The following is an 8,342-nucleotide window of genomic DNA, read 5'->3' on the forward strand; positions in this document are numbered from 1 at the left end:
GCTGTAAACCACCTTGGTGGGGGGTGGCTCCTGAGCTGAACAAAAAGCTCAGAGCCCAGCATCATGATAAGCACAAAACATGCAAATGCATAAAGTACTCCATTGATGACCTCTCTCAGCTAAAAACAACAAAAAAAGTAACTACAGCCAATTCTGGTTACTCGCAGTGGATAAAAAGTAACTACAGCCAATTCTGGTTACTCCCAGTGGATAATGTCTGTAAAGTGTTCGTGAACACTGAATTCGTGAATACCGAACCACTGCTCCTAGGGAAATACAGGGCCAGGTTCTGGGGAGCCTCTGGTTCCTCTAGCCACAACATTTTCATCAGCCAATAAATACATAACCTTGTTTTATGTGCATTTCTGTTTAAAGACACCTTATTTGACACATATTGTTGATTCATAAACGCTGAACTCACAGCCAACAGTATTACAAGTCATGCCTGAACAAAGCTTACCTAATGCACGGATTTTCTCTGTAAGGCACACACAGCCCTCTTGCACTTAGGAACACTAGATGGCACTACGTTTGGGGGCCATTTTAAACAGTGACATCACCAACAACAAGCATAAAAATGTGAAAAGCATGGCACTAAATAAAGCACAATGCAGACAACTGTTTACAATATGAGCTGAAACAAGACAGCAGCAAGTTGCCTGGTTTGACCTCAGCTGGTAACATGAATTTTGTTGACTCAAATGTGTCATTGGAGAATGCGCATCGGGGAATGACCAAGAAAGTGCCTGAGTATTGCTTTTACTCACAAGTAAATTTTAGTGAGTAGGCGAATTCACAAATACACAATCTGTGAATAATGAGGACTGACTATATTACCAAAAAGAAAAAAAGTGCTTTCCAGTATTTGAAGAAAGCATGCTCTTGACCTTTCTGTCCGAGAATGGAAGACAATCCAAAATGTCCTTAAGAGTTAGAAGCTTTAAGTGTAGAAAAGCACTCAGCACTCGGGCAGTTAGCATGGAGACGACTTTACAACCACCAGGCAAAAGAGTGCACTGGCTGACTTTCCTTTCCCCAACAGGCAGGAGAAGGGTGTACGCGACTTGAAAATTAACAGACTCCTAAGGTGAAACCTTTTGAAAAACTACAATATTTTGTAAAGTTATATCTACTCCCTAAATTTAAGTACTGTAAAATCAAAATTGTCATACATGAAGTTTGCTTTAAACCTTGTCTTACCCATATGAAAAAGGTACAACTTTCAAAAAACTAATGTTCTAACCACATACAAAAATATATATGTATATTACTCACACTAAATGCTTAATTTTCCTCTAGATTTAGGAACTAATATTACAGGGCAAAGAGTCTATTTGCCTTCCTTTTGAAACAAATCAATAAAAAGAAGAAATACAGTTTATTGTTCTTTTACATGAGGAAACTAAACTGGCATAGATGGTCAGGTATAAAAGCAGGAAAAAGAAGAGTTCTGCTAAGATTCATCATTACTCAATATGTAAATGATTGTGACAATGATTTTGGAGTAAATAAACATATGTACTACTAAATATCATCCAAGTATGTCATTTTACCCCTTAAAAAGTTGTTTAAGGGAGAGGGAAAAAAACCTCCAGAAAGGGAGAGGAAAAAACCCTACATTCTCTTTATTACTCTTCTTAAAAATACTGAGCACCTAGCACACTGCTAAGTAGGTGAATGAGAAATGTTCACCTTTTAAAGAGAATACAACCTTGGCAAATTAGTAACTAAAGTTCATAAGAATGACAAATTATAATCAAGTCACATTTAAGACTATGCCTAAAATGTTAATTCCATTTTAATCTATTCTGGCCTACTTCAAAAGCATAATTTTTTTAAAACTTTTAAATGGAAAACAAAATTTTATTCTAAAAATAGATCTTGGTAACAATGAAATACCAAAAGCTTGTCATTATAATAAAAAGAAAAAAGTTAACAGAAATTTGCTTTAAAAATTTTCAAAAGCATAATTTTTAAGAAATGAAACTATACATTTATAGAGTAGGACCACGTGAGGATCAAATAAACATTTGAAAACCTCTTGGTCTTTTTCTTCCAGATGTTTAGTTGTATAATTCATATTAAAACCCTACTATAGGGACTTCCCTCATGATGCAGTGGTTAAGAATCTGCCTGCCAATGCAGGGGACATGGGTTCAAGCCCTGGTCCAGGAGGATCCCACATGCCGCGGAGCAACAAAGCCCGTGCACCACAACTACTGAGCCTGCGCTCTAGAGCCCGCGAACCACAACTACTGAGCCCACATGCCACAACTACAGAAGCCTGCGTGCCTAGAGCCCATGCTCTGTAACGAAAGAAGCCACCGCAATGAGAAGCCCGTGCACTGCAACGAAGAGTAGCCCCTGCTCGCCGCAACTAGAGAAAGCCTGCGTGCAGCAACGAAGACCCAACATGGCCAAATAAATAAATAAATATATTTTTAATTATAAAAAAACCCTATTATATTAGAAAAATCAGTTTATTCATCTTTCACTGATGTGAAACTTTTGAGAAAGAGATTTTCAATGTATTAACTTATGAAAGATTTAAAGTCCTTGACCTCAGCCATTTTTAAGATAGGTTAAAAAAATAAAGTCTCACACCTTAGGTGCTTAAGATAACATAGGAGGTGCAAAACAAATATTAGTTAAATCAGACGACCACACAAATACTTCTCCATGCTATAACTGCTTTACTGCAAGATGACATTAGCAGCTGGCCTTTCCTGAGGAAGCGTCAGTCAATCAATTCTAGTAAATAAACCCTTGCTGTTCACCCTGAGTACACCACCCACTGACAAATTAACACCTACAATTCCACAGACCTGCCTTTGTGACCTTCAATTTGGGGAGAATACACAAAATCATAATCTGTTTTCTCTGCTCACAGCAGGTAAGACTCTCAGAGAACTAACTATTCTGGGCAGTTGAGTTTTCCAAAGGGTTTGAGACTTAACCATTTGGAAAGAATATTTCACGCACTTTCCTTCTTGTTTTAAACAAGGTACACTGAACATAAATTCGATTTTTCCTGATACACAATCATCAGTGAGAATGTTAATCCTTGTACAGTGTGTGTGGGAGACGATTCTCCATAGCGCCCTCACGCTTCTGCACGTGTTGCAAGCAGACGCGCGTTGGCTGCTCTAGCTCTCAGATATCTTTTCAAGGATATGTGTATGGCAAACAACCCAGGAAGACAGAGATATTCTCTCCCTCCAGAATAGAGGGCAGGTTGGTTTGTTATCCACTATAATAAAAATAACGTCTCTCTCTGGGCTGTTTGGGCAGGTTCGCTTGCAGTTTTTTTTTTTTTTTTTTAAGTGTTGCTACGTTATCTTTTCATCAGTACATTTATTTATTTATTTACTGACTGCACCATGTGGCATGCGGGATCTTAGCTCCCCAAGCAGGGATCGAACCCGTGCCCCCTGCAATGGAGTCTTAACCACTGGGCCACCAGGGGAGTCCCTGCTTGCAGGGACTTTATTTATAAAGTCTTCATAAAATATTTGGATTAGCTAAACTCAGAGTTCTACAGCTGTGGACTCACGGGGCAAGAGGAAATGACACAAACAGGGAGCTCATGCTATTGGCTGTGCTGTAATGCAGTCCTTTGTCTCAGACCCAGGAGTTCCATGTCTTCTGCCAGCGACCAGTAAACTGTGACAGGCTGATCTGTCAGCTTCTGAGTAGGATAAAATCCCAAGACTCTTCACAGTTCTTGACAGTGTGTGACAAGGATGGGATGCTGGCAGAAACATGGCTTTCTGGAACAGAAAAGACAAAGGTCCCACGGGTTTAGGGCGTATAAGAAGATTCCCTGGGATCCAGAAGCAAATGTTCTTGTCCAAGTGGTGGGTGTGGGGTTGTAAGGGTTAATTAACCTTTAGAGGATGAGCAGCAAAAAGGAGGATTGAAACAAACTGCCCAACGGCCCTTTGGTTGTTGATCACCCTCCTTGGGGTGGGAGGGGAAGGGATGCAACCATGGCAATGAGGCGCAAGCCCTGTGGCCCCAGATGAGAGGCAATGAGGCTGTAGCTGTTAAGTAGAGTCCCCAGAGCTGAAACAAATTATGTCATCAATGGGGATCTAGAGCTTTTGGGTAACTGAAAAATTCATTAAGTTGAGCCATGAATAGCCACTGGGTCATATGAAACTAAACATATGTGTGCCTTGCTAACTGGCACAGAGCTCCTCTCCCCCTCTGTAACCCTGATCCCTCCCCTTGCCCCCTACCCTGACATCTGCTTTAAGGAGGAGCATTAGGGGTGGCCTGAGGTCTCTCTGTCCCCAAGAGAGACTGAAGGCCTTATGCACCCAAGCATACTGAGGAACTTCAGGGAAAGGAGGGACTCAAATGTTTATGGCTCTGTGGATACAGGCACCCACGTCTGTCCGTCCTACCTGGCCCTGTGCAGGAGGAGGCACTCAGATTCAGCTAGTGGGATCTGGACACGATTCACAGCGGGGAAAGGAAACTAACATGAGGGAGTAGATGGGATGCTTCAGGCCAATTCAAAGTACAGTTGTTGTTTCTACATCTGATTGTACAAAGATGTATATATATCCTTATACTTCCCTGTCTACAGGCCAAAGGAGATTCTCCCCCATCAGGAAGAGCTATAGGTAGAGAAACGCTAGTGGGAGAAGCTCCCCTGCCATTTGTCATCAGTGGGTGGGTTGGGACGTCATACAATAGCCCTACCCACTGATGTTCAAAGTTTTCAACATATAAAAAATATCGGGCTTCCCTGGTGGCGCAGTGGTTGAGAGTCCGCCTGCCGATGCAGGGGATGCGGGTTCGTGCCCCGGTCCGGGAAGATCCCACATGCCGCGGAGCAGCTGGGCCCGTGAGCCATGGCTGCTGAGCCTGCACGTCTGGAGCCTGTGCTCTGCAACAGGAGAGGCCACAACAGTGAGAGGCCCGCGTACCGCAAAAAGTAATAATAGTAATAATAATGTCCTGTTGGTTGGCAAATCAGAGACCTCAGTCTCAATGGTCCTGTGCTGTTATCACACCTCCACCAGCTAAATCCAGGGCTCTACTCAACAAGTAAAGTTTCTTGGGATTATGTGGGTGGATTCATAATGCCCAATTCCTTTGGCCATCAAGCAACAACAGCTGTCTCCTCAGCCTCCTACCACCAAAAAAGAACCCTAGCACCTCGTTGGTCTCTTTGGGTACTGGAGACAGTGTGTGCCTGGGATGGCTCTGTGATGTGTCAGTGTGGCCAGGTGGAGCCACAGTCCCCAGAAAGCCCTTGCCGGCATGCTTCTGGTTACTCTGAGCCACAAGCAATATTTTCTCCTGTATGTTAGAGGAAGAAGCATATTTTGTATGTACTTTGTAGCATACACATTTTGTAGATGTAATTAAAGTCCATAATCAGCTTACCTTAAATTAATCAAAAGGCAGATTCTCCTGGGCGGGCCTGACTTAATCTGTTAGAAGCCCTTTCGGAGGACTTAGGCATCCCTGAGCTCAGAGACTCTAAATCACAGCGGGGTCTGCACTTGCTCTCCCTTCCCCGGGGCCCTCCCTCCTGAGCGCTGCTTGAGATCATGAGCCTCAGCTGGTGTTTGTGGGGTCCAGTCTGCTCCTCATGGGCCCTTCCTGACTACCGGCCTCTGAACGTCTAACCTACTTAGCCAGTCCCCACCATGGAGTAAGCCAGTTCCTCGTGTGATATGTGTGTGGTATGTGTGTGTGTGTTCTGTATTTTGTCTTCTACTGGCTCTGCTGCTTCTCCAGTTGAACCCTGATTGATAAAGTCCTCACTTGGACACTCTACATGGTCTTTTAACCTACAAGGCAGCATCCTGAGTGGAGCCCAAACCAATCAGCTGCATTGAAAGTGGTCTAGCAAGCTGTGGTACATCTCTACCTTTGGGCCCTACACCCCGACAACCCCTTTGAGGTACCACCAGTCACTGTGGCTGATGATTTTGCGAACTGGAGCCTCTAGCAAAGGGAAGTCAGCCTCCACCCAGAGGCCCCTTTTGGTCTTGGGCTCCTCACCCCCCTGACACAGCTTGCGATTCTTCAGCCTAATATTCCCATTCGGGAGTGAGTCAACTCCAGCTCAATGACTAAGATGGGAAGAACCAAACAGGTTCCCTTATCAAATGGAAAGGATATGTTTAACAACTTAGCAAGTTGAGCCCTATGTGCGTATCAGTCTGATTTGGAAAAGTGGCAGCTTTCCCTTTGGGGAAAACTTTCTTCTTCACTCCACCACCCGAAGCAGTTACTGACTCAACAGGACCCTCTGCTCACAGCAAGGTTCCCCTAAATGCCTGGGCCTAGTTCACAGATGGTTTGGCTAAGCTGAAACCCAGCAGTGTCCACTGGCCTACTGTGAATGTTCAGCCGAGCTCCAGCTGTGAAAAACCAAAACCAGACACGTTCACTCTGCTCAGTGGCAGAACTGAAGGCTGTTCCCATAGCTCTGGCTAATATTCCCATAGGTGAATCTTAGGTTTTACTTACTCTTGAGCTGTTGCCAAAGGCCCAGCTATTTGATCTACCTCTTAGAAAACCACAGAGTGGCAGATCAAAGACACTTCTCTAAAGGGCTGTGAATCGTGGAAACAATCCTCGAAGAGTAGAAGAAAATTTCTTTCTTCCCAACACAGTAGACCTCCCAAACCTCCCTAACACCCACAGCTACTTGGGACTGTTAAGCACTGAAACCACCGCCTAAGAAATCAACTAAAAAAGAATTCTCACTCTACCTCCCTCATCTCCTCCTAGAACACACCCTAGAATGGCAGTTTGTTCACTGAACACAGCTATCCCCAGAAAGGGATCATCCTCTCTCTGGTTTCCTGGGAAATGATCAGGACAAAGAGGAAGAGAGCGGAGGGGCAGTTATAGAGACCAGTGTGAAATCCTGGGATTCCACCCAGACCGTTTCTGGGCATAATGCTTCTTTCTCTCCCCTTCAGGTACCCCCAGCCAGCCTGACTGGTACATCTTCCATGTGGCAAGGTGGCCAAAAGGGGGCTTAGGGGATTTGAACATAACTCTGGTTCAGCTTCCTGGATTCTCTTGGACTAACAGTGATGTAGATCACATCGGTGGAGTACGCTTCAGGCCAGAGTGGGGGACCTAATGAGTCTCCGTAAGTTTTATAAAAACTCCCTTCAGGGAATAGGAGTTGATTAGAAAAAAGGTGAAGTTATAGCTTCTGGAATGGGACACACACATTTTTGTGGAGGTAGAGGGAGGGAAATAACCTCACCAGCTGGGGAGAGAACAACTTGTGCCCCAGGAGATAGGGGTGGGAAGGATCATTCGTTAACTATCTTTTATCTTTCAGAATTGCCCCAGAGCAGTTCTCATGAAGCAGAATACCCTGACAAGGTTCCCCCAAACTGGTATAAGCACCTTAAATTTAACTGACTCCTGAATTTGCCACCCCTGACAGATGGCTCTGACCACAACGATAACCATCACCAACAAGTGTATCAGAACATCTGTCCCAGCTCCTGTACCTCTCCTACAAAACACCTATCAAGTGCTTCCCTGGTGGCGCAGTGGTTGAGGGTCCGCCTGCCGATGCAGGGGACGTGGGTTCGTGTCCCGGTCCGGGAAGATCCCACATGCCACGGAGCGGCTGGGCCTGTGAGCCATGGCCGCTGGGCCTGCGCGTCCGGAGCCTGTGCCTACTATCAGGCTAAGGGTCACACTGGAGGCCCTGACAACCTGTGTGCTCTGAACCTTGTGGGTCCCAATTGTAAATTGTAAAGAAATTTCTTTCCAGGGTCACACCAGCACTTCCAGGCCTGTGATTTTGTGTCTTTGTGTGTGTGTGGCGAGGGGGGGGCTCCAGTATTAACTTGCCTCTCTCCCCACAATGCTGTAATTTGCATCTTAGACCTGCAGGTGTTTCAGAAAACAACATGAGTAAGCTCTCACATGACCATCGACTAGATCAACGGTGGCAATCTCTCCAAAACAGCCCTTGGTTACTCAGGAAAGCTTCCAGGAGGATTAAGTGCACCCTATGGGCAGTTTTCCCCACAATGAGTCATCCAATTAGAAAGGGTGGTATGAAATCTGTCCCCAGCCTTAGCTAAAGTGATAAGTAACACCACCTCGCCCTCACTGCCAGTGTCATTATGGATGGCAGACTCTAAACTTCTGACTTTTGCCCAGGGTGGTCTGTGCCAAAGCTAGCACAAGCTGCTGCACCTGGACTGATGCCTCAGACCAAGTGGGAAGGTCAACATAGAAACCTAGAGAAAGGTCCCTCGTTTTCTAAGGCTCACGAGTGGTTCCTGAGATTTGTTCAGGACCCTGGGGGCATGGCGAAGGTCAATACTGCAGGTTGG

At 45.0% G+C, this 8,342-nt stretch overlaps 1 protein-coding gene across 10 annotated transcripts in view; it reads right to left on the minus strand.

Moving 5' to 3' along the window:
* C7H2orf76 (chromosome 7 C2orf76 homolog) overlaps positions 1–8,342 on the minus strand; it is a 91,780-nt gene that overhangs the window by 70,379 nt on the left and 13,059 nt on the right. The window contains exon 1 of one of the 10 annotated variants that reach the window (XM_032636801.1): positions 5,401–7,594. The exons of the other annotated variants lie outside the window; for them this stretch is intronic. The gene's annotated coding sequence lies outside the window, so the exon portion shown is untranslated. Of the gene's footprint in view, positions 1–5,400; positions 7,595–8,342 lie in introns of those variants that run through there. 10 annotated transcript variants of the gene reach the window in all.

The sequence above is a fragment of the Phocoena sinus genome, chromosome 7, assembly GCF_008692025.1.
Source record: "Phocoena sinus isolate mPhoSin1 chromosome 7, mPhoSin1.pri, whole genome shotgun sequence".
Classification (NCBI taxonomy): Eukaryota; Metazoa; Chordata; class Mammalia; order Artiodactyla; family Phocoenidae; genus Phocoena; species Phocoena sinus.